We start from the raw sequence: 27,252 nt of genomic DNA on the forward strand, positions 1-27,252 counted from the left end.
AAGTCACACCCTAGGTTCAGTGGACTGCTGGAGCTATTGATGTCTTTTTAGAGGCACATGTAGGCATCACGCCTGTTGCTGTTGTGTTGGAGCTCAGGAACATCCTATATCTTCCTCACTGACTTCCAACTAGTGCCCTATAATCTGCCTAAATATCAGTTGTTATCCCTGCCACTTCAGAGATTTCTAGCAGCTGTGCTCTGCTGGAGGAAGCTAACATGGCCATCAACTGGACATGAAGATCAGGTCAGCTTTGCTTACGGAGAGTTTGCCTAGGCCACCCCCACTGAGGACCTTGTGGGTCTCACCTGTGGAGCTGCAACAAGTCTGCTTTACCTTTAAAAAAGGGACAGTGCTAAAGAGACTACTTTTGTGACCTACTTACATGCCAGAGACTCAGCTCCTCTGAAAAATAGGACAATTAGAGAATTTAATTGCTGTGACTTTGCAAATAGCTTTTTGTCATGTTAAACACTGAGCACTAAGCCAGATCAAGGAACATAAGGCAAAATCGTGCCATGCCTGCCCTAGCTCTGCAGTCATCTATCCACGGACACTGAACTGCTGAGCAGGGATGATGATGATGATGGTGTGAGGCTGGGATTCAAAACTGTGTTTGGCAGCCATTAGCAATGCAGTCAACAATTCAGTTCCTTGGAAAGGCTTAGCAGAGAGGCCAAGGCTTGAAGGTCTGTGGCAGAGTTGGGCAGTCAGTGCTTCATTAACCCGTTTCAGGTCAGGATCAAGCCTTGACCAAAGTAGGTCACAGCAAGGAAGTTGAAGAGAGGACAGAAGTGGCCCGTGATGTGTGACTTTATGCCTGGAACCCAAAACCATATGGTTGTGCTTACAAGACTGCACCCACTCCTGTGATGGGTCTCACTGTGCCAGAGCTGAACCCTGGCTCTCCACATGGCTCACTGTGGAGTCCATCACTTGCCAGCCACCAAGCCTTGGTGCAGCTATGACAAAATCTTAGTGACTTGAAAGAGTTTCTATCTCTCTACAATGTAACACAGACACAGCCCATGGCCAGACATGGCTGCCTGCATGTGGGAGGGTGATGTTGAGTCCCCATGGTTCTTCACTTGGCACTGCAAGAATAAACAAAACCCAAACCATCGCTGAGTGTCTCTGACAGATGCATAAATCATATCACTTCCCCCCCAGTCAATAGACTAATTCCAGGTGATGCCAGCTCAACACCTGAAGCTCTGACTCCCCCTCCTTGCTACACGCCTAGGCAAAGCTTCCCAGCAGGCAAAAAGCTCCAGCCATTCCCTAAGCCTGAGGGTAGTAACTGAACTCCTTGCAGATGGTTTGTCAAGCAGGGGCAAGACTACTTGTGTGCTTAAAGTATGTATTGACTGGGTTTTACTGCACTGCTTAAAGAGAGTTTGGAGTTTAATTTCTCAAAAGCATCTAAGTGGTTGGAAGATCCCAGCCCTGCTGCTCACCATGGCTCAGGCTCCCAACATGCAAGGTGGTCGCTAGAAGCCGCTACTAAGGTGGTTTGAAATTCTGCCTTCATTTTGTCAGCTTTCTAGGGGTCATTACAGGAGATCTGTGAGGGGAAATCAATGTTTGTAAGACACATAATTAAATGGAATAAATAACAATTAGTGAAATGAGAGGATAAGTATTAAACTGATTAAAAGCCATGCAAGCTGAACAGAATTAAAAATAAACGAAACCCGGCTACAAGCCTCATGAGCCACTGCTTCACAACTGTTCCTAACTCATCCTGGGAATAGTAACAATAATAAAAAAAGAAACACCTTGAAATAAAAGTCCAGGAGGGGGAGGGAGGGAGAGTGTTTAAATAAAAGTGCTTGCTAAGGAAAAATTAAAAAAAGAGTGAAAATCAAATAGGGTCTTGTAAGGATTTGTTCCGGTTGCACATGGAAGATAAGCCAGGGCTCCTATTGCCCCACAGTACGCACCGTAATAAAGCACCAACTGCTTTGGTAGGATCACAGAATCAGTCAGGGTTGGAAGGGATCACAAGGATCATCTAGTTCCAACCCCCCTGCCATGGGCAGGGACACCCTACCCTAGATCAGGCTGGCCACAGCCTCATCCAGCCTGGCCTTAAACACCGCCAGGGATGGGGCCTCAACCACCTTCCTGGGCAACCCATTCCAGCCTCTCACAACGCTCATGCTGAAAAACTTCCTCCTCACCTCCAGTCTGAATCTCCCCACCTCCAGCCTTGCTCCATTCCCCCTAGTCCTGTCACTCCCTGATAGCCTAAAAAGTCCCTCCCCAGCTTTTTTGGAGGCCCCTGGGAGCCTCCTCTTCCACAGACTGAACAGCCCCAACTCTTTCAGCCTGTCCTCATGGGCAGGTGCTCCAGCCCTCTGATCATCCTCGTGGCCCTTCTCTGGACATGCTCCAGCATCTCCACGTCCCTCTTGTAATAGGGGCTCCAGAACTGGATGCAGTACTCCAAGTAGGGTATCAGCAGAGCAGAGTAGAGGAGGAGAATCATCTCCCTCAACCTGCTGGCTTTTGTGCCCATCTATAAGCAAGTCCTCTCTCTCCCCCTTGCCTCCTGGACACTCTGTGCTCGTCCAGCACTAGGAACAGCCAAATGCAATTTAACCAAATTCACACCTTCCGCTCCATAACCTGAGATCTCTGCATCAACCTTCTGCAGGGGGAAGAAGGGCTCAGTAATGATCTCTTCCTTTTCTGGACTTTCATTAGCTTTTTGTTCCCTGCATGATGGCATCTCCCAGAGCTGAGGTCCTCTTTATACTGTGAGTACATGGTACCTTGTGGCCAGGCCACCACTGGTGCTCTTTTAGATGCAAAAGCCTCAGTCTGTCACAAATCCATTTCTAAATGCAGAGGCAGGCTCTTAAAAATAAAAATGCAACCCATCAAGGTACAGGACTGTGTGATGGATATTAGCCTGTTCTTAAGTGTCTTGCTGAATCAAGGCCATGGCCTATTGATTACAGACAATATCCTGATGACGTCGCTTTCTCAGAAGTCACAAAGGAGTCTGTCTCTTGGCCAAAGATATCTAACACTTAACAGCAACCTGGAGAGTCACAGGAGTCACTTGCAGTCTGTGGACAGTCTCAACATCAGCCTGTGAATCTGTCCCCAGCCCCCCAGCCTGACATCACACTTTCATATGCCCTGTGGGTCCAGCATGGCAGATCCATAGGGCTGGCAACACCTTGTCCTGACAGGGGCAACTGTGAGCAAGGAATATTTGTGCTAATTGCAGACTGATTGTGCAGAGGTTTACAGCTGTGACTAACCATTCAAGTCAGTAAATGAGACTTAATTAATAAAAAATAATTAGCTAGAATTAATCAAGTAAAATCAATTAGCAAACACTATAATAATAGCTGTACGGTAAAGGCGCAAAGGAAAGTCGACAGAGCCAGACTACTGCTCCACTGCCATTCCCATTGCCTGCATTTAATGCCACTGCCCTCTTAATATTCAAGGCCAGTTCCCCTCATGGAGTGAATTTGGACCCTGCTGCCTTGGTGCCTGCCAAGCACTGGGCACAGGCAGAGCTGTGAACAGAAGCAGCAGCTATCAGGCAAGAGACCACACTTTTATCTGCAGTGCAGTGCAAAAGGCTGACCCAAGTAGAGGCAGGGCCAGCTTGCTGTGTCCCCATCCCTGCATCCCCTCTTCATCTTGCTGCAGCAATAAGGGAACAAAAAAGGACATGTTCAAAAACATTACCCAGGCCATATCCTGGGAAGCTACACTCCATGTGTCAGTGTACCCATCCTCAAGCACCTGAGCCACATGCTGCTGGCACCTAATCAAAGCACAGGAGATTTCTCCTCACCTCCCTCTTAAGTTTTCTCCTCAATTCCATCTTGAAGCCACACAGTTTTCTGTCTCCTACCCACACATGAGTGTATTGCCAGGGTGGAGCTTCACCTGCAATATACAAGGGACAGCATTCTCCTGCATTTTCCTCGGGAGTGGTATGGATTCCCCCAGGAACTAATCCCAGGAGATCCAGGCAACTGGGCAGACAAGGCACTTGCCTACCTATTCCCTCTTCAGAAGCAACCATCTTCCCCACCTACATGCCAGAGCTGCCCTGAACTAAAGCTGGTTGGTGCTCAGCAGCCAAGCCCTGCACAGCGCTCTGCCATCCTGCTGGGCAGCGCTGAAGTTAATGGTGCAGGAGAGCAATCAGGTGTGACGTCGCAGAAAGGAGAGAATGTGCTTCTAGCTTTTCCATAACAGTTAATCATTACAGGCTTTCATGGTCACAGAAGGTGCTGGCCTCCTTACAAGCTCCCCTTATCAGCTATAATTATTTCCTGATCGGCTCCCTCCTAACTACCTGGCAGACCTGTGCACAACACCCTTGCATCACCTGACTGCATTTATTGCCCTACATTCCCGGCCAAATGGGCCTCTGCTGTGTCAGCTCCAATATTTACAGCATGTTATTTCTCCCAGCCCATGCCCAAACGTAAAAGTCATTCTCTCCCCTGCCTTCTCCTTTATACCATCCCTCTTTCTGTGACAAAGTGAAACAGAGCAGCCACCTAAATACCCCAGCACTCCTTTCTCCTGCTCTCCTCCTCTCGCGTGGAGCCCAGGGGGTTACTGCTGCCATCTCCCTAATTCTGCTTCATTTTAATTGTGTGGATATTGTCTAGCTAACTAAATTAATGCATTTCTATTTATACTACTTTGCTTTTCTACTTTTTGACAAAGACTAGCTCACATTCCTGGAGGAGAGAGAGACAAATCCAAATGACAGACCTGAAGGTGTCACCCACAGGGTGTGTTATTTCCCATGTCTGAGCCCACTTTCTGGGGAGAAGAGTTCAGAGTTACTGACTTAACTCTGCTACTGAATCAAAATGCACGGAATAACCCTGACCTGCAAGGCTGATCTGAACAAATGAAGTCAAATCCTGAAGCCCAGTGTGAGTGGAGCCAGTGGAATTTTCCAGGAGGACTTGTACTTAGGTAAATAAAATCAACTTATATAAATAAAAGCAAGAACTAGAAATCCAGTCCTGCTGCAGCTCTGACTAGCAGGTAGGGAAGTCTCTTGTCCTCAGTGAAGTAGAAGCAGCTGTATAGTCTCCAGGTTGCACATGCCTATGACTACACATGCTGCACAACAAGAGCATTACATCAAAACATGCAAAAGGGGATGGAGGTTTCCAGACACAGAGGGGGAGAGCAGAGAAAAGGGAAGGTGGCATTTTAGGATCAAGCTCATTTTCTCACTGAGACAATAGCATATACAACATGGACTAGAAGTGCATCAGAGGGGGATTTCATCTTCACTGCTTATATTTTCTTTCCTAAACTGCTTTAGGGAAATTCAAACCCACGGAAGGAGCAGGGGATGTACATGGAATAACCTCAGGGCCCAGATTACATTGCTGTTACGGAACAGCACCAGGCTCTGCTACACAGCTGACTCCATGTACAGGAGATGGCAAAGTCATTCTGAAACGCTGGCAATCTACAACTCAACCCAGCGCTTCCTCTTTCTTTCTAGCACAGCATCCACATAGACCAGCCAGTAAGAGAGTTCTCCAATGTGACCAAGAATTTGGAAATGTTCTGTTCTGCTTGCCTTGCTCACTGCAGTCAGGCCAGAGCAAGCAGATGTGCACCAAGGGATGCTGGCCAAACTGTGAGGGCACAATACACTGGAGAAGAGTAAAAAACAACTGCATGTGCAATTCACTCCATGAGCATACCTTCTGCTCTCAGTCATCCACCACTTTGCTTGGGGCTACTGCAGATAGTGTTTTGAAAATGCCAGCTTAAGGCCCTGGAATGGTCATGAAGGCATGAAGGAGCTCAGAAAGCATTCCTGAGAGGCTAGGGAAAAGGAAGGTAAAGTCTGCTGGTTTTGAAGCCAAAAAAAAAAAACAAAAAATGACTCTAGGATGCACCTAAGCCTTGATTCCATGGGCAAGGGAGTGTCTCCTCACTCCCTCTCGGAAAGGATTGACAGCACATGGAGAAGAACAGACTGAACAGTGATTTTCTGAACAGTGATTTTTAGTAGTGAATGGCTTATGTCTCCATGTGGAAGGATGCCTCCACTCAGAAAAGAGATGTTTGTAGAGGCATACAGGGCAGAAAGATGATTAAAGCACAAGTGCTCAGTACTTCTCTCACACAAAAACACCCCCAAAGCCAAAAAAATCCAACCAGCTGAAACCAAACCTAGAGCCACTGCAATTATCAGATCCACCAAAATCTACCAGGATGCTGATGCCAGAATACGGGACAGTGGCCAAAGGTTATGCCAGAAGAAGGACCACACCACAAACAGTTTCTCTGTTACACTTTCCTTAAGCATGTGTTACTGGTCACAACCAGAGACAGGCTACTGGATTAAAGTGGGCAGAGCCAAATATTCCATACTTATGCTCAATATTGGGCATGCTCCAATATTCATGGTCTCACTACTGGGACATGTACTGAGAGCTAACCTTGGAAAACAAGCCACCTTTCCTCCACACTAATTTCCAGACATGTAGCCTTTGGAAGCTACTAATTTGATTTCTTGGAGCCTTTTATTTCAGACCCTCTTGCTGTTGCATTCCTCCAGCTTTACTTTTTTAGCATTAAAAAGACAACCACATTCTGAAGTACAATGAAATAAGTAGTGCTGCAGCTTGGTGCCAGCTATCTGTCCACCAATAATACTGGAGCAGCTCTCTTACAAGGAGAGGCTGAGAAACTTGAGGCTCTTCAGCCTGGAAAAGAGAAACCTGAAAGGGGATTTTATCAATGCTTATCAATAACTAAAAGGTGGAGGTCATGAGGATGGCTCTGAGTTATTAGTGGTAGCCAGTGATAAGACAAAGGGCAGTGGGTACAAATGAGAACACAGGAGGTTTCACTTGAGCTTAAGGAGAAACTTCTTTACCTTGAGAGTGACAGAGCACTGGCACAGGCTGCCCAGAGAGGCTATGGAGTCCTCTTCTCTAGAGAGTTTCAAAATCCACCTGGATGTGATCCTGTGCAACATGATCTAGGCCTACCCATGTTAGCAGTGAGGCTGGACTACATGATCTCCAGAGGTCTCTTCCAGCCCCTACATTCTATGAGTATTTGCTGCTTTACTGCGGTCTCTCCATGTGCACTCACCCTAAACTCTTTCAGAGTGAGCCCAGAGCTCATTCCCCGTGGTGCATTCAGTCTTCAGCCTCTCTGCCAAGACAGTCAACACCAGAAGCAATTACAGAAGTCACTTGCTGATGTGATCTCCCATCCATGGAGCATGCAAATCAAACGGCTCCAGTAAGACTGGAGTGGGGGAGTCACCACAGAGCAGAACCCATCTCACTTTTCTCTGCAGCACAGCACACCTCACTCTTTTGTTATAACAGCACTGCAGCTTGACCTAAGCATTGACCTATCTAATGCAACATGCCCACTGTAATCAGCAGCCATGAAAATTAATAGCACCATTCTCCCCATTTTTAATGCACTTCAGCAGACTTTAACCCAACCTGATGAGAGACAAACCAGGCAGTGATGAAGTTGTGCAGAAGGAGGGAGCGTTGCAGTTGTGCCTTGTGGCATCCTCCTACAAGTCTACTATCAGAGGAGCTTGGTAAACTTTAGAGGGTATCTTGGTGCTACCAGCCCACCCATGGTAAGCTACAGCTCTGTAATTTAAGATGTGCCATTCTTTCATTTAAATTCAGCTGCCTGCTTAATTAACATAGATGGTGTTGAAGCTTCTCTCATGGGCTCAAAAAGGATGCTACTTCCTAGGTTTTCAGAGGATTTCTGTGCAAATTTCCCCTGAAGACAGGTTTAGGACTCAGGCCTTTAGCCAATACCTGCATTCTCTTGTTCAGAATTACTGAGCTGTTCCTGGGGCACGTTCCCAATGGTGCAGTTTCTGGTTCAGTGTAGGTGGGAATTAGCTTGTGCCAGCTTAGAGCCAATGCCTGCAAGCCTGAGGGTGTATGGGCCCCTTCACCACCATCAAGCTTCATCTTGCCCATCCACTACTCAGCCTTGTTTAACCACAGGGAGTGAGGCAGGGATCTGTCTCTTGGAAGGCAGGAAAGATTTCATGGAACTGGAAAATATTTATCAATATTTTTCTGAAGGAGGTTTTTGTTCTCAGGTAAGTTTACTTTCCTAAAATCCAAGTGTATCACAAGAAATTTCACCTGGGAGAGTCAGGCTGTGGAAATAGCTCGGCTTTGGTTAGCAAAACCTGTGCATTTTTCTCAGGTTACCCCTTTCCCCTGCCAGAAGCCCTGACATGTCCTGATGGAAATAGCTGCTTTGGGGACATCATACCTATCAAATCCCCCAGCTTCCAACACAAAAAAAAACCCACAACCAAACCACTAAAAGGCTTCTAATTGGCTTTATGTTCTCAATTGAGTCTAAAGACAGAACTGGTGACTGAATCACACCACAGCACATCTCACAGACCAGGGCAAATTTCTGCCTTCTGCTCCCGCGTGTGCCACGAAGATGCTTCCAAGCATTCCTCATCCTGCTTTCCTGAAGCTGCAGCTTCCAAGACCTCTGCACCCCGTGCTCAGCTGCCAGGACTGCTCACTTTCAGAAAGGGAACCCCACCACTGGCGCAGACAGATGCCATCAGTCACACTCATTTCCCATGGCACAGCCAATCTGTCAGCCCCAGTGACAGGTCTGTGCTGTGATGGCTCTCGGAGCCAGCAGCGCAGCCAGCACCCAGACCACAAACACTGCTGCTGGAAGCAGATGGAGCTGTGGGCCTGCCTTTGTGCCTCAAAAGCCACAGTGGCCACTCTCTCATGAATAAATGGCTTTCACTCCACTTTTTGGGTCCATTTTTTGCATTTCCCCATAGCTGGCTCTTTCCCACCACAAAAAAAACCAAACCCAGCCAGCCCTTACTACCAGCAGCACATGAGAGTTCATGTGCAAAGGCTCTGGACTCCAGCTCCCAGAGAGAGCACTGGAAAGCAAAACCAGGGAAACAAGCTGCACTAATATGATTTATCTTTCACACAGGGGCTCCACCCTCTCTTTCAAGACCATGCATTTAGATAATGAGAAACAGGGCATTCCCACTCCTCATGCACAATCCCCCTCTTATTTCCTACGCAATGAAGAATTAAGACATGAGACATTCTCAAGCACTTCCCACAAGAGCTGTCTCTGGCTTTGACTCTGATAATCCAGCTTGACTGATCTTTCTCTGGCTGTGGCACTGGCGTCAGCTGAAGTGATAGATGGGCTTTACAGCTCAAACAGCCCTTGGGATACCTAGTTCAAGATTAAATTCCTAAAACTCTTAATTTATGCTTCCTCAAGTTACTAAGATACAGGATGTATCGTGGCACTTGGTGCCATGGTCTAGCCTTGAGCTCTGTGGTAAAGGGTTGGACTTGATGATCTGTGAGGTCTCTTCCAACCCTGATAATACTGTGATACTGTGATGTTCATGGATACCTTTTTTTTTCCTTTATTGTTGGCTTTGAAATGGGAGCAAAATAAAGAGGTCAAGACTCTCAAGTAGCTATGTTGCATCTATAGCTAGAGGAAAGTAAATTATACGACTGACACTTGGCATTGTCTGCCCAAATTTTCTACCATCCCAAGCTCCTGATGACTTTCACTCATACATTTTCTATCTTTCCTATTTTTTTCTTACTTTCTGAGTTTTTTCTCCAGTCAGGTGTGATAAGAATGAATGCTATTGCCTACAGACAGAAAATGAAGGTAGGAGACACGGGGAGAACAATATCTGAGCTGACACAAAACACAAAATGCCATCAGTATAGTCCCTCTGCATCATAGGAAGATGCAGACTACTAACTTTAGGCAGTTCTTAGAGGCACCACAGTTGTCAGGTCACAATTCCAGCTAAAAACACATCTTCTGCCAAGTCTTTCTCAAGTAATCTCTGGCATCAAAAGATTGGTGGGGACCCAGGTAATGTAACAATGACTGAAACTTTAAATGCAGTCAGGTTGATAAGCCTCATTAAGATGATAATCCAAAACTACTAATAACCTACTGATTTACGGCTACTAGAAGGAAAGTTTCACTACAGGCAGGCAGTAAATGTTTTTCTTCTTTGGCTTTCAGAGGTACTTTTGTAAAGATTTTACTGTTTAAGCAATTAGAGCTTAATGAATACTCAAACAATTGTCTCATTTTAAGCTCTCAGGACAGCCAGTGATGACTGAGTTTGATGATAACATAGAAAAGGACCCAATAGCAAGAGGTGTCCACAAAGGCTCTTACTGATAAGTACAATTGCTTGGTGCCCTTCAGGAGCTTAAATACATGACCAAGTTACTGCAGAATAAATGTAAATGCACTTCAGATGACCCCAGCAACTAACTGTGTGCACAGACTTAGCCCTCAGCAAAGACAGAGTGATCCAAGTGACATAGAGCTGCATATACATAGACAGCAAGAAATACAGACCAGAGTCAAGCTGAACACAGCCTCCAACAACCTTCAAAATCAGAACCAGAAAATAAAATTGGTTGGTTGGGTCATATTGATACAGACCTAGAGCCATTTCTAGGGCAGGGACTGAGAGGGTAGACCAAGATGTTCCTCTGTGACATAAGTAATTTATACTTAACACCCTGGAGGTATTAAATCTGTGTTGGCCCTCCTGGAGTTCAACAGCCAAGAGACCCTGAGCACAAGCACACAGCACAACTAAACTGTGTCTCAACATCTGAGAAATGTTGGGACTGACACAAAGTTGTGTTATATCAAGGAATGTGACATCCAACCTGCTTTCTCATTACAAAAGCAGCAGGACCACATTTTTAGGAAGGAGTCAGTTTCGACTTTCTGTGATTGAGGATTTTTCCAACCATCATACAACCATAAAGCAAACAGATGTACCAGGGTGAACTCAGGTAAAGATTGACTCAGGATTTCTGAGGCAGCATCAGGTGCAAACAGGATCTTTGAGATAAATCAGTGACTAACTCCAAGTGAAACAGCATTGACAGATGCACTCTGTGTCAGAGTGCAGTCATCCTACTTGTTTTAGAGTTGATTCTTCCCGGAGATCAGAACTAAAAAAGTGGCAACAGAAGTGATCTGCAACCATTTCCTCCCAATACTTAAGGGAGACAACCCATATGTGTGGTCACACCATGTGCTCTGTTACCTCTGGCAATTTCAGCTGAATGGGAACAGGAGGAGCCACCAACATGCTGTGGTTCTATGAACTTTGAGAAAACTGGGGGCCTCTCAATTCAAGAGAGATGTTGAGATACTGGAACGTGTCCAGAGAAGGGTGACAAAGCTGGTGAGGGGGCTGGAGCACAGCCCTATGAGGGGAGGCTGGGGGAGCTGGGGGTGTTTAGCCTGGAGAAGAGGAGGCTCAGGGGTGACCTCATTGCTGCCTACAACTACCTGAAGGGAGGTTGTAGCCAGGTGTGGGTTGGTTTCTTCTACCAGACCACCAGTAACAGAACAAGGGGACACTGTCTCAAGTTGTGCCAGGGGATATTAGGCAGGATGTTAGGAGGAAGTTCTTTATAGAGAGAATGATTGGCATTGGAATGGTCCCTGGAGATGTTCAAGAAAAGCCTGGATGAGGCACTTAGTGCCATGGTCTAGTTGATTGGACAGGGCTGGGTGGTAGGTTGGACTGGATGAGCTTGGAGGTCTCTCCCAACCTGGTTGATTCTATGATTCTATGAAACAGAGCAGAAAGTCTCTGTTGGTGCCCCTGCTAGGGAAAAGGCTGAGAAACTGAGCTCTCTCTCAACACCAGAGATTGGCCAGAAGATGTTAGAAAGCAGGCCTAGCTTCTACTTCCACGTGTGAAATTGCTAGTTTCTTTCCCTGTTATGATGCACCCTGACATTCTTCAAGCAGCTGAGTTCCTGTCTTAAGGATGCTTCCTGCTCTCAACCACTCACACTTTTCCTCACTGGCTTCAGCACCTGAAACTCTCTCAAGACAAGTTCCTGTAAATGCTTTGAGACTCCTCCAGCTTCTTAGAGTGCTTTTAGCTCTCCCCTCTGGGATCCCTTTGGAGGCAGACTAGGAGGATGCCCAGCTGACAATCCACTACCCTGTCACACCAGGGGATCTGATTCAAAGTCTTGTTATGCAGGAATCTGAGTCCTGAATTCAGTAGGCCTGCAGAACGACTCATGTCATTCTTAAACCTTTGCTCACGGTGAGTAGCAGCTGAGGCTCTTAATCATCACAGAGAAGAAAGGAGAGGGATGGGAAAATGACTGCCTCCAAGCTCTCTTACTGAGCTTTTAGACTCAGTGGGGGCCATTTCCCCTCCAACTTTCTACATTGTTTCTTTGAAGCATACTGGTCTTAGATCCTGTTGAAATCAAGGTACTGGTAGTCTTAGTGGTAACTAAGGAAACTGCAGATAAGCCAAGTAAGAATCCTTCCCATCTCTATTACGAAATGACCCTCTGAGACTGGAAATATTGAGGCAGCCTAACAGTAAGATAGAGTACCAGCACGATATCAAAGCTTCTAAACCACAAGTTCCCCAGATTTTCCAGTCCTCCCTCATTGTTCAAAGACTCCTCCTCCATCAAAGCTCAAACCCTCGCAGGACCAACAGATCATGTGAGAGGCATGAGAGGATTATTAACTTGAAAGAAACGGATGGAAAGTGTGTCAAGCACGCCCAATCTTTGAACTGGGTACTTTAGAATTTCATTGCAAAATAAAACACAACTGCACATTCATTTCTCTTTAGAAAGAACATATTGCACAAAGCCACAGATGTTACATGACCTTCATGTGAAGGAGAACAGAAAGACCGATCTTCACTCATTGAAAATTGACTTGGAAAGGCAACAAAGTGATGCCAGTTTTCACCAGCTGAAGATACAACCAAACGTCTGTGGTACACTGAAGACAAAACTCTGATGTCTATTCACTGTAAATGCTTCTGGGCATATGTTAATCACTGAGAAATTTCTTTCCAGAGAGGATTATGGTGCTAACAGAAGTCTAGGAATTTGGCCTGTTATGAAGACTGTGCCTTCCTCTAAAGTGTACACTGGAGGGTGGCTTCTGTTAACGTCATCTGGATGCAGAAAAGCCTACAGTCTCAGAGTTTTTTCTATCTGGTAGCTGGTATTTACCCAAAACGCCTTTACTGTATCTTTTCCACATCCCTGTCCAACAGCATAATGACATTTCCCCCACTGACACTGACAGAGGACCTTCTGTCCCTAATTCTTAAGTGTATTGAATGTTGACAAAGGCAGGATGCTGTATTACACAGACCCAATAAAAACAGAATTCCAAAATGGCATTTTCCCCTCTAAAACTGGAAAAAGTAAGCCTCATACAGAAGTTTGGTTTGCTTTGTGAAAAAAGATCTTGGTTTGTTTGAGAGAGTAAGTGAGCTCCTGACACCCTGACCTTCAAGAGCAAGGCAGCTCTGCTGTTATGGTGCTGACGTGGATGCTTGCTGTTCTTCAAGCTAGGAGAGCATGTGTCTTTCCATGTGTCTGACCTCTGTTCCCTCTTTTCATGCTGGACTTCATGGCTGGGTTCAGAGGTCTTTATTCCTTCATTTCAATTGCAAATGCCTCAAGTATTTTATGTGCACACAGATCCTGATGAGAATTTATTGATGAAAATCTGCCACCTATGCAGAGATCATGTTTTATTACCCTGAAGGATAAGCACTGTGGTGTGGACTGGAAACAGCTGCTTACCTGAAGAGCTGAAGTCCACAGCATGGTATGGTGTTCCATCTCTCTGCACACAGGCACTCCATGCATCTTCAGATTTGTAGCACCAACAGGCAGCTATCAAATTTTGAACAGCATCTTACTGGGTGTCCATCAAGGATCACTTGCTCCCTCCCAGAGTTTCACAAGTTGAGGCACCTAAAACATAGATAAGAGACCAAAACTAAGAGGCACACTCTCTGAGGCACATGTGCTCACCCCACTGCTCAGCTACAATTACCCATTTATTTTATTACGGGTTGAAATTTCAGGTTTTGCCAACAATCCCCATGATGTAAAGGGAGCAGCTTGGAAAATGAAATGTTACACACCATTGTGTCATCCTGTCACTTTCCACAGTGGTCAGCTGGAAGTAGCCTATATAGTGGCACTGTGCTTTAGGAGACCTGCCGGCTGGTCCCTCTCGTTTCCAGCTTCAGACAGGCATACTGGTGTTATGGCTGGCTACAGAGAGACTCACACAGTAACTTACTGTGCTCCTTAAAAAGAAAGAGCCTGAAAGCATCTCTAACTAGAAGCAAACCTTCCATACAAAGCATTTTAACATGTTCTGCATGGAAAGATATTTTCTGGCATGTGCTGTTCCAATATAGATCACTATTATGATGAAGAAAACAGGGATCTTCTCTGTAGGACTGCAGCAAGAATGGAGGCAAAGCCATCTCACCCCTGACTTCCAGAAGAATATGGCTCTCAAAATCCAATATTGGACTCAACTTTATTTGTTCCGTCTTTGCGTTTGCCCATTTCCATCAGCTCCACTGGAGCCATTCCCACTTCATTGCTTTCTCTGTAGTTTGTGAGTTTGCTAGGGGCAGACTGAAAGAAGAAAAGGCTATCTCTTTGTGGCAAAAAACAGGCTGAGCCCCGCTGGATATTGAGATGCTAAACTTCCCAAACTCCAGTAGAGTTTGTAGGTTGGTAGGTCTGCAGTTGCAGTTAAACTGCTCTCTACCCAGATCTTGATTCCAACACCTGCACAAGGTGCTCTATACAGCTTTGACATAACCTTGATGGCCTCAACACCCAGGGCATCCATGGTCCATAAGCCTGTTTTAAGGTGAACCCACCCAGTAACTCACAGCTAGTGAGGTGAGAAAGGTGTGAAGCCTGGAAGGGTCTGTAAAACACAAGGTGGAGGACAGATCCTGGAAGAGCTGTAAAGTGCAGCTCTGGCTACAAGTAACCTCAGTTAGTGGATACCTTTGTTATACACCAAAAGTCCTTATACACTTCAGGAAGAGTGTCCAAATCAGGAGAGAGTTCACAGTGGCTGAACCTTTGTGCCTCTGCCCCAGAGAGCTGAACTCAGATGCTTCTAAAGTAGAAAGTGGAGGCTTGGCTGGGCAGATACTACATTGACAACCTAACCCCCGGGCAGGGGACAGCAAGATGAGCAGCAGCAAGTGGCACTCTAGAAAACAAACTTTTTCCTGCACCTGCTGGTTCTCCCTACTGGTCTCAGCCAGACTCATACCAGCATGGATTTGTGTGTGTGGCTTTCCCGAAACCAAGGCTTCTCTTACCTACCCTACACAAGACCCAGGCACACTGCCAGAACAGCCTAGTGCTCACTCTATAGAAATTAAATCAAGCCACCTACAAACATTACTACACCCCCACGACAGCCTAAGCCCTCCCAGTTCCCAAAGGCTGTGAACCCAAGAGCCACCAGCCTGTCTCACATCCATGTCTAGCCTCTCTCTGCTCACCAGGTTTGGCCTTAGTTTCTAAGTCACTGCACCCTGGAAGTAGCCCTTCTGCCAAAGTAGCCCAGCTGATTTCCAAAGACAATGCAAAAAGAAGCTAGATCAGAAAAAGGTGGCAAGCATGAAAGGAGAGGAAAAAACATAAAGACAAAACCAACCAAACAGAAAGAGAGACACGGAACAGAGCAATCTTTTGCTCACCATTCATGTCATGTTCTCAGCATTGCTCTCTGCAGCCCCCACATCAACACAGAGCAGAGCAATCAGGCTGCTGTTTCACACAGCACTCAAGCACACACGTTGGATGAGAACTAGGCTAAGTCTGTAGCCATGTGCTTTGCAGCCAGACCTCCTCCATCTTACTTACCCTCCTCTGTACAACCCAATCAGGGGACAGGGGCTCTGATACCCACCGTAACTATGCCTTAGTTTTATTGGGTCCTTAGGCACTGGCATAATAAACTCAATGAATAATGGACATGTTGCTCAACTGAGACTATGAACCACTTTGTAAAGAATTCACTCAAAGTTTCAGTCTTGCACTGCAAAAAGGAATGTGACATCCAAGGGGAGTATCTTTAACAGCATGGCCTCTTCATGCTTGCACTCCTGGTTTCTCCTAGTCAACAGAACTCCTTGAGCATTAGCAAAAGTGACAGAATCAGACCTAAGGTGTTAAGTGTCTTCCTTCCTCATTAGGTCATTGAAAACTCTCTGTGTTCCCAAAAGTCTCATTATTTGCAGAAATGCTCCAAGCAAATGCTTCAGATGAGTGGGAGCAATGCACATTAAAAGAAGAATCACAGCCCTTGGTGGCTATGGAGAAATTCCTCCGAAGACCATGCTCAGGGCAAACACAGCAACAAGGAGTACAGAAATAAGCTGTATCTCAGTTGCATTTTCTCAGAGCATCTGCTCAGAAGGCTGATATGGAGGCAGAGATAACAAATCACATCTGCCAGACAATAATTTAAGAATGGTCTTTCCCATGCAGTCATCTCTGGAAAGTGCCAGGGAAACGGGGTCTCTGAATGAAACAGTTGCAAAACAGAGCTCCCCAAAGCACTGCCATATGCTTCCTTTAAGGTGTTTTTTTAATGAATAACATGCAGTAACCAAATAGAGCCAGAGATTAATCATTGTGCAGACGCTACACCTCCCTCTTAAGATAAGAGGCTTACTAAAAAGGTAAACCACAAAGCTACCTTCACTTGGTCAGGGCTCTTCCCATCCTCTTTCAGCTTAATATTGAGTGCAACTATGTCCAAATCAGAGACCACTGTGTTCCTCTCTCTGTGTAATTATCACAGCTTCAAAAGAGAATGGAGCATAAACATACTCTCATTTTTGTGTTTAAAGTCCCAGGCTACATAATCCATTCTCTATTTCTGAATTCAGCTCTCCCAGCACAGCTGTCATTGGGAAACAGATCTTTTGAAGCCTCACAGCCAGGACAACATTCTCTCCTCAATGTGAGTGAAGGTGATGTAATGTGTCCTGCACTCTTCTTCCCAAGTTTTCTGTTGCTAGCAAACAGAACATGACTCACCAAGGCATTCAAGTTTACATTCCTGTAATTTCCATTTTTACTTCACTCATTCAAATCCAGCCCGTTGCAGCTTGCCTAGCTTCTGTTTGGCAAATACTCACTACCTGGCCTCATACATCAGGTAGAATATGTTTGAACATCAACACAAAATGAGATCAAGCCAAGACAGTGTAAGGATACAGCAGCTTCCACAGCTGACAAATAGCAAAGTAAAGAATTCCTAATAAAGAAAGGATATGAAAGATTTATGTCTCTTCAATGCTAGCAGCACAGCCTCAAAATAGGAAAAGCAAAAGCTCAAGCCCAACAAGGACAATCACAAAGGAAAGCTCAAGCTGAGTAGCAGCCAGCCTGAGACTTCCCACAAAACACAGGCAGTTTGTGCCAGGACACCAGTGCATCGTCAAAAGCAGCTCACAGAGTTACTTTCCGAGCTGCAAAGGAACGGTGCTGTTTGCTTAGCTATGTGAGCACCACATAAATAGGACTTTGCCTACCTTCAGATCAGTTAATGTCCTTTTACACTGGATATCTCATCAGCATTGAGGGGAAGAAGCAGTGTTCAAGCCCAGATGGTTCTTCAGCTTCAATCTCCTACATCTACATTATCCTCTGTGCAACCGCAGAGCACTGAGCCATGCCCATACCAGCATCCTGCAAAGACACAGCCACTGCTCTGCCCAGCTAGAGACACGAAGGAACCACCCAGCTGGCTGCCTGAGCTGGGCAGTGGATTTGGTACCAAATGTGCCAGGAGCTCTAACTTAATGTTGCAAATCTTGTGATACTTAGATTCCAAGAATATTAGATGATCACTCAAGAAGGATGCCACAGGGCCTGGACCATCTTCCCCAATGCACAAATTGCTTCTGGACAACAGGAAGAGAAGACAGGAATTTCTAGTGCTGGCTGGGAACTAAGACTGCTAACATATGTCAATACTTTGGTGTCTACTCTGCAATGCTACAGTTATTGACAACAATGCTTGAGTACAGGGCTTTTAAAGAAGAATCCCCTTCAGTGGGTTCACAGTTATGGGGAGTTTTAAGGACTACATCATCAACAGAACATACTTAAGATGTTTTATTAATTCTTTCCTCCAGGCTGATTAGAGGGCTTGTAATCAATGTTCCTATTTTACTACCCTGCTCACACAAATAACATTCATGCAATAATGTTCATACTTTACCACCCTGACTGACATGCCAGCTTCCCACAGTAGCTTTCACTGAGCACTGTGGTGAAAGAGAAGGCAACATAATCCACTTTCCTTGTAGCAATATCAATCCTAACTTGTTTGAGCTGATGGGATTGACCTGAGCCAGCAGTGATTGCTGTTGTCTGTCTGGAGCTCCTGCAGAAACATAATTGTCCCACTACCCACACAGCTTTCCTTACCCACTCCTGGCTTTCCTCTCCATTGAAATGTCCCAAGAGAACCTTGTTTAGAAGATCATAGTCCTGGAACTCTGTGCAGACATATCCCTCAATTAAAATGCTCAGGAGCATTGCCGAGTCTGCATGTAGACACAGAAACAAAAGTGGTGCTATAGTACCCGCTCTCGAAGAAGTAAGTAGCTCAGAAGTGATGGAGAAAGAGAGGCCATAGATTTCTCTTCATGTAGATGCTGAGAACACTAAAGACATTATTTTAGCCAAGTAACTGCATTGTAAAAGAATCTTTGTGGAGCAGAAACAGCCTAGATAACATGCTCTGCTTGATTTCAATTTTCTAGGACCCTGAGGAGTTACATTCTTAGGTAAAGAAGGCATCTGGACATCTGCTGGGTTTTCTGTGTTCTATAGGTTTCCAAAAGAACATTGCCTAAATTTCTCAGGCTCTTAGCATTTCAACATTTTCTACAGCAATGCTTATCTGCCTGGCTTCCTAATCTAAATGGCAGTCATGAAGCAGGTTCTCTAACATCCATTTACAATTTCACCAGAGTAAACACACCAGAAGCTGCTTAATGTTCTCTTTTTCCCTATCACAGACTCTCAGCTATACCTCACATTACAGTAAATGTTATGTTTACATAATATATACTTTATGTGACAGATGAGGTTATTGTACTCCTGGTACAGCCTGCCCAGGACCTTTCAGCATCCAGCTCTGTTCTCTAGTGCATGCAGTCTGGCTGAGTTTTAGCTCCTTTTGTTGGAATTTTCCAAAACAGGCAACTACCTCAAACTGGATTTTAAAGCTATTTCTAAGATTACATGTAAGAAAATAGATGGGTATCACAGCCTGACGCCCTCTCCCATGCTATGCAAACTGACAACCATTTCACTGACAAATGCTCACATCCCCATGATTTGGAACAAGATTTGTGTTTTGGGATTACCAGGAGTTTTGTCTGAGGTGGACAGTTGGAGCAGGTTGCCATTTTCCCTGCCTTCCTTATTCTTCTTGTTGCCTATTTTAAGTTTTCCCTTCTAAATAAGAAAAGAGAGAAGAATTGTTGAAATCCATTCCAATGATCAGCTGATAAAGCTTGGAGATTTGGGAAAGGACTGGATCAGTTCTAAGAGCATAAAAATGCTCTATATATATTAGTATCATTCTCTTTCTTCTGGAGCTGTACCTGTAAAGGACAGGAATCACAGAATGGTTTGGTTTGGAAGGGAGCGTTAAAGACCATCTAATTCCAACCCTCCTGTCACAGGCAGAAACACTGCCCAGTAGATCAGATTGCTCCAAGACACAGATGAACAAATACATCTAACAAAGCATTTGACAAGCCTAACCTCTTACATATGCCTGAACACTGCTCTGCAAATGCACCTCAAGTCTGACCTGACTTGTTAGCTGTTCCCTGTGCCAGTTCTAGCAGTGCCAGCTCTGTGCTGCTTTACTCAGCTGAGTATTAAAGAAATGTCAAATTTGAAAAAAAAATCAGAGAAGAAACACTCTCATCCCTTAGACTCTAGGAGCTGTGAACACTAATTTTAAGCTGTGACCTGAGATCTGAACCTAGATATCCAGAGGATATTCACCTTTTAAGCTACAGTTTCTAGCTCGCTGCTTAGGGCTCATTCCTTAACGCAAATACAATTTGATGGTATCTGGTGCATAAATCAAAGATGTGGCTAAAGTCTCAGTCAACTCTTCTCAGAATAAATGTTGCCATTTGAAATGTGGCAATCGAGCTCGTAAAGGGAAGGAAAGAAATGTCACTTGCAACCCAACTGATTGGGTTCACAAGCTGGGTTCCTGCTTCAGTTTTTTTTGTTTAATAAAGCCACTTATCTGACTGTATGAAAGGTCCTACGTAGTTGCTGGAACAGTGGAAAGTCCACACGAGGCTTTTTTGACATCCTGCAACTTTTGTTTAAACTTTTAGTTGAATCATTATTTCAGTTCCTGCAGCTGAGTCATTTCATCTGCCTTGTACACAGACACACATGAAGCGGCTCTGCAGTGAAGAGCAGGCACAGAAGCAGCAAGCAACCCTCATTTTCCAGGAGTGTCTGCTCCCTGTGTGTGCAAATGCAGTGAGCTGCTCCACTCATTCCAAGGTGCTCATGCACAGCTCTGGGTGAGAGAACTGCATTCCTCATCACACCTCATCCCAGCAGGTAAGAGGGCAAAACCCAGGCCTTCACAGCAGCCCTGCTGCATAGGAGCCTCAGTGAAGTGACCTTGCATAAGATATATTTCTACAAGGAGGAAAGATAGGCCTCCACAGCTCTCAAAGTTGTGGAGATCCAGTGCCAGTCTTTTGTGCTGAATTCATGTGCTTGTGGCACATCTGTGAATGTCTTTATACAGCTCAAGTAATTAATTAATTAAAAGAAGTATCCATTCTCTGGAGGCTGTCTCTACAGCTGTCTGTGTAAGGCATGTCTGTGCCATTTGGTGAAATCTTATAAGACCTTGAAAACCACAAGCCTTACTAAAATACTTTTCCCCACTCACACTCCCTCCCCCTTCTTTATTGCAAGTCTGTGTAAAACCTTTTGCTAAAGATCCAGATTCTCCCACTGAAACCAAGTGCCACTCGTCTGGAAATAGATCTTCTCTCTGCCTCAAAAAGCACCCAGAGCAGATGGTCAGAGACAAGCCACTCTGGTATCACAAGCTCACACTGTCTCTCTGATTACACATCAGAGAATGGTAGGAGGGAAGCATTAACTATTACAGGCTTCTTTAGTGAAGGGGCCAACATCTGGCTGAAAGGGAGAATAATTTGGGTCAGTACTGGGGATGGCAAATGGGATCCGAGTTTAAAATCTCCTTATGCTCACCTTCAGTGTGAGGCCAGAGCAAAAGAAATTGCTCCCAGAAAATGCTATTTGGGAGAGCTGTCAGAAGCAGGGGAGCCATGCTAACTGTCAAACTCTGTGAGCCCTCTCTACAGAACTGGGAGGGGGGGGAGAAGCCCTTTTAAAAGTTTGAGCACTGTAGTCCTCATTTCAGAGGATGCAGGCAGGGCTGCTTGCATCAAGCTTTATTCTTGGAGAGCATGAATCATTCCTCACTGGAAGGGAGCTGGGATCATTCTGCTGTCGGTATCTCTGCCACCAGCAATGCTAAAAATACAGAATGCCCCAGAGTCAGTCATGGTTGTGCTGTCAGCTCTGGACCTTCCTACATGATCTACATGGTCTCTTACATCTACTGACAAAGAGCAGGAGCAGATGCTGACACCTTTCACATCAGCCTGTTCAAGAGTGCAGGGCTCTCGGGGCCTGTTCAAGAGTTCAGGGCTCTCGGGGCCTGTTCAAGAGGCCCACCCTCCACTCACACACATTCAAAAAAAGCTCTTGCTTCTCCATTTATCCTCAGTAGTAAATATTTGACTTTTCCTTCTGTTCTGACAAAGAATGGCAGCCTATAATTATAGCTAATACCATAAAGGTTGCTGTGCTGTCACTCACTCCTGCTCTCAGCAACGCTTGAGAACTCTAGCACTATATAATTGCCTTTGCTTGCACTGAACGAGCTGCTCAGCTCACGCCCAGCTCAAGCAGCTATGTAGCTGTGACTCTTCTCCCTCTGAAAAGGATGATGTGCGAGGCAGAAAGCAGCAGAAGATCCTTTTCCAAAGCCCCTTTGCCTTTTTATATTTTAATTTACAAGAATGGCTTGAGAATGTATCTCACACAAGTTTATCTCCCAAATCACAGCTCAGGAGCAAGCCAGTAATGAGCCTTTCATTTTAATTGATTATTTACATATACTTTAACATCCACCTCCTCCGGAAGAGAAATTATCTTGCAACATATAAAGATAGCTGTGCTAATTACCATTTCAGTTGCCATGAAACAGTCTTCAAATATGGTCCCTCCCATCTTGTTATAAACAAGGTCCTGGGGTGTGGTTTGCTCAACAAGGAACAGTATCTCTGCAGCTTAACTAACAGTGTATGTTTTCACATGCAGTGAGATTGAGCAACCACATGCCACTAGCTGTTGTAGAGGCCAGAACTGGGTTTTGCACCAGCTTAGATAAATTCACAGAGGAAAAAATCCATTGGATATCATTTGCAGTTCTGGAAACCATTAAATGGTTGTCTGATGCTAAAGAGATGTGTGTTCAGGGAGACATTGCTCTCCTCCTTGATCTGGTTGCACAGCTGGAATTTGGGAAAGGGGCTACGGTCTCACCTCCTTTGGCCACTGTAACAAGCCAGCTGGCAGCTGAGCTTCATACCAGGTTTGATCTGGCAGCAGTCTGATGGGGTGGCCTGTTCGCTTTCATCCTCACTTCCTCCATAAGTGCTTTGTCTAGAGGAAATGAGGAAAAGAAAAGACACTTTGTAGTTCTGTTGGAACTTCTTTGAAACACGTACAGTTTGGGTGAACATGGAGGTTCAGAACTCACATTTCATCTGCTTGGCACAGATAATATTTCATTCAGTGGCATGGGAATCTCATCTATTTCCCTTGGCAAAGTTGCTCACTTGTGTCTTATCTCTGGGTGGTAACCTGATATTCAAATGTATAAGGCTACTCTGTACATTAACAGGAGCTTTGATTCCCAGTGAGCATCAGCTTGGCATGATCTATAAGAAGAATTTGTCTGGTATCATGGAAATGAAACCGGGGCCAAAGACATGTCCCTCAGAAGATGAGATACATGACTCTCTCAGTGGTTTCACCTGCCCAGTAAGGAAGAGAGATGACCTCAAACCCTAATATAGAACCCTTCTTCCAAATGTAAAAGTGGTCTTCTCTTTCACTCTGCACCAAACCTGGCCTTCAGCAGAAGAACTCAAGCCCTGCCTTGGAGATAAGAGTAACACCAAGCCTTGTTTCCAGAGAAGAATGGGACAAGGATCTGCTGTCCTAGTAATGACCATTTAAAAGAGCAAAGTTATTTTGTTCAACTCCAAGGTAATATGTTTGCTTTGTTCTTTTCACAGACGAGATTTTGAAAGTTAAAGGCTTGAGCTGACCCAAACCAGTGTCACTGTTAGCAAATGAGACTTTTAGAACCAGCTAACCCTACAGCACTAACAGCAAGCCAGGATAGATCTGTCATAGAAGGTTAAAAAAAAACAACCCAAGCCCATGCTGCTTGGACTCCAGAGATCACTGGCCAAGGCACGGAGGGCTCTTGCACCTCTGCTAGCATTTGTGCTGATGCACACAGGTTTTGCTGCAGACCTTTGTTCACTGGAGATAAACCACATGCTCTCCATGCCCAGTATTCAGGCTCTGAAGTGCATTGCCTTTCTTTTTGTCCCTTGTGATTATAAGGAGTTCCAGAATAAATTTTGTTGGATCACTTCAACACTGAGCTGTGTTCTGCAATAATTGTGAAATCCCTGCGTGCCAGGCCAGACATAACAGACAAATCACTGCAAAGGGCCTGTGATATGTTTTGCCCAATGCCCTGTGCACCACAAACACTGTAACTATGCCAAGCCCAAGAGAGTTTTCAGCTTGAAGGAATTTTTCCAGCAAGTCTCACCTCAGTGAGAGGAAACAAAAAACAATATATCATCCTCCCCTACCGGCCCTCAAGAAAAACCAAACCAAAACATGTGGCTTAAGGCCAACCCAGGGCTCTCCCAACCTTCAAGCTAAAGATTAAAATATTTTAAAATCAACAACTATTTGGTTTCCATATTTCTCCATCACCTTCCAGACAGATAATGGAGCAAAAATATGGAAGGACTGCAGATACAGATGCTACAGGCTTCTCCTTACATCTGTCCTTCATAGTCATTTGCTTCCTCCTCCCCACACACCCTTTTTAAAGATAAAATTCCTGTCTTCAAAGCTACCTCTTTAAACCATCACTGACAGCCCCACTGGTTTCGTTTTATTTTTCTAGACAAATTCTTAGGTTTCCCCCCACTGCCTTAGGTGCAGGCGAGTCAGTTCCCATATCTAACACACCTTCGAGGGGTGGGAGGACCTTTGAGTCTTCTAAACAGGGTTCAAGCAACAAGGACATGGAACTGGACTGCAGATCATCTCAAAACTCTGTGCTGTGAGAGATCTGGTCATGAAGCAAAAGCAAAGACCTGGCACCATGGGAGCTCTCTGACTCAAGCCACCCTAATGGAATGTTTTCACTGCCCTTTCTCTTGTACTGAGACAGTGCATGGACACAGGCTATGAGGGTAGTGAGAACAGTAATACTATAGCTGCCTTAGAGCTTGATCCTGAAACCCAGGACTCATTCACTTCACAAAAAAGAGAGTTAGGATCACTAATAACTGAGCTGTACATCTTCAGTATATGCTGCACAAGATGAGCACACTCCCCAAACACCTTTCTGTGGTCTATTTTAGTTGTGCAAAGAGGGCTGCTGCTTCCCAGATCTGCCCCTCTTGCAAAATGTCATCCCTTCCTGCTCCAGAGGTAGCCCCTACCAAGCCATGAGCCCAGAGCCATGTCTGAAGAGCACAGTGATCACAGAGGAGCTGATAATCGAGTGCTGTATGATTTAGTCACCTGTGTATTGACTTGCCACCAGCTCTGCATTTGTATTCAAGATGGTTCCACATTAACAGAAGCATCTCCTAAAATGGGTTTTCAAGAAAAAACTTTGCTATGAGATCCTGAACTCATTCAAATCAGCACAGCCCAGTGATGCCCGCAGGGGGTCAGTTCAGACCTGTTGGGGACAGGACCATCGACTATTAAACTTACAGCTGCATGTGAAGCAGGCTGATTGTGCCCAAACTGCTAAGTGCTTCTAGAAGGCTGATGGGCTGATATTGATTGGGATGATGTGGCTGTCAACAGAGAGGGTAGAGAGTATTTCTAAGCCCAACTTTGTTGCAACACTAAGCCTGTAAAGGCCTCAGAAAAAGGCTGTGATCTGAGCTTTGTTAAAGTTGGAATCAGTCCTCTCCTAGAAGCGCTGCCAAAACGCTTTCATGAGGCTTCCTTCTTAAGTAGGTCTTGCTGCTCTTGCCCCACTTCCTGATGCTCAGCACTGCCTCTTCTCCAAATTGTACTGACTTGCTTGTATCCCTCTCATCAATCTAGCAGCCCCCAGTACCCCAGCCTCCTTACCCTTTCTATCCTCCCTCCTCCTTAGAGTGAGGACAGACCTCTGGCATAGACCATAAACACTTGAGCCCAGTAGGTACCAGCTTGCCCCCCATCAGCATCGCTGGCATCTAGGGACTGCCGGCACAGGCTGCAAGGCATACCCGTCAGATGGATTAATGCTCTCCTGAGGACTGATTCTTAGCTGTTGTCCTAAAGGACATCAGTACAACTGGGATCTCCTTGAGGCTGACCCTAGAAGGTTTATAATAATCCAAGTTTACATTATGATCTTACAGCATCCTCTGGCCATTTACAAACTGCACAAGAATAACAGGCCAAGGCAATAAAACATACAGACCTTAACTGAAATCTCTATTGCTAAAATTTCAGTGCCTAAGTACTTCCCACTATTAGTCTGCAGTATAAACCAGCAAAATTGGGCTAGCACTACAAAAGAAAACATTGTTTTTACCTCTGCAGTCAAACTAGGAGGAAACAGGAGCAGATTGGGCCAAGCCCCCTCATGGTATAATCAGGTGTAAAGCAAATCAGGCAGCAGCTTCACACCTCTTTAAGAAGTCCAGCTCTGATCCAGCTTCTCAGGGTGCATCAAATTGGCCTCCACTTTGTGGAAAAGAGAACGAATGCTCCAGTCTTTGAGGCTTAGCAAATTTTGCCCCTGCCTAATTCTGTGGGAAACAGCTTCCCAATAGGAACCACTGACTGCCAGATTTCTACACAGTCCTGGGCACTGTCAGGTGGTGTAATATCTTAACTAAGCTGGATGGAGATATCTCAAAGGTATTGAGTCTCACATGAATACACCAAATCTAGCCCTCTATTAAGGAATCCTTTGCTATAATACAAACAGGTCCTTGGTCTCAGGAGGGAGCAGTTACAGTGCAGAACCAATGAGAGAAGGGACCCAGATAATCCTTGTGGAAAAGCAGAGTTCAAAACGACCCAAGGGTCTGATCACACCACCGCTCCCACTGCCATTCCCCTGTGTATCCCGATGAATCCTCTCTCTTGTTCAGATACAGAAAAGGCTGCTGTGAGAATCACACCCCAGGTCACAGCAGATCACTTGGCACTGAAAAATGCCTGTCTTCAATTGTTCTGCAGTTCTGTCAGCCTTCTGGCTAGCTTCCTAAATTTGACAGCAATGCTTGTCATGTCAAATTAATTCTGGAAGTAGTTGTTTTAAAATGTCTTTATATGAACAGTTTGCATTTCAAAAGGCAGAATGCTGATGAGAGCAGGGAAATGAGAGACTAACATATCCCAGTGGAGGTACAGAGAAAGAGGTTAGCAGATGCCTGTGCTGCTGCTGTTACTGCAGTGTTGCTGTAGCTGCAGTGGTCTAAGCATAGTTAACCAATTAACATCTCCCTAAACTTCAGCAGCTTCTTTTTCAGACTTGAAAAACACATCTGGGGCCACTTCAACTTTATTCCCTGCTGTAGCAGCTGGCTTATTCCCAGATATTCTTCCTGGCAACCTTGTTTTACTGGCACTATTAGAGACAGGTATCTGTGGCACTACTTCACCATCTTGCATTTCACAGACAAGTTTTACCAGGCACAAAATTCAGATTATCATCCTGGGCAGCTTCTCCCAAAGAGTTACACAACTGGAACAGCAGCCAACGAGGCCAATGAACCTACAGCTGGCGTGTAACACAGCTGCCACATCTGAGTCTGATCCACCATCACAAGGACATCACCTCCAGTAGGAACAAGGTGTTCACCAGTGCTAGCTCCTCCTCTTGTCCTGTGTCCAAACGTTCCAGATTTCATTACAAGGCCTGAGAGTGGGG

This window comes from Pogoniulus pusillus, chromosome 16 (genome assembly GCF_015220805.1).
Source record: "Pogoniulus pusillus isolate bPogPus1 chromosome 16, bPogPus1.pri, whole genome shotgun sequence".
Taxonomy (NCBI): domain Eukaryota; kingdom Metazoa; phylum Chordata; class Aves; order Piciformes; family Lybiidae; genus Pogoniulus; species Pogoniulus pusillus.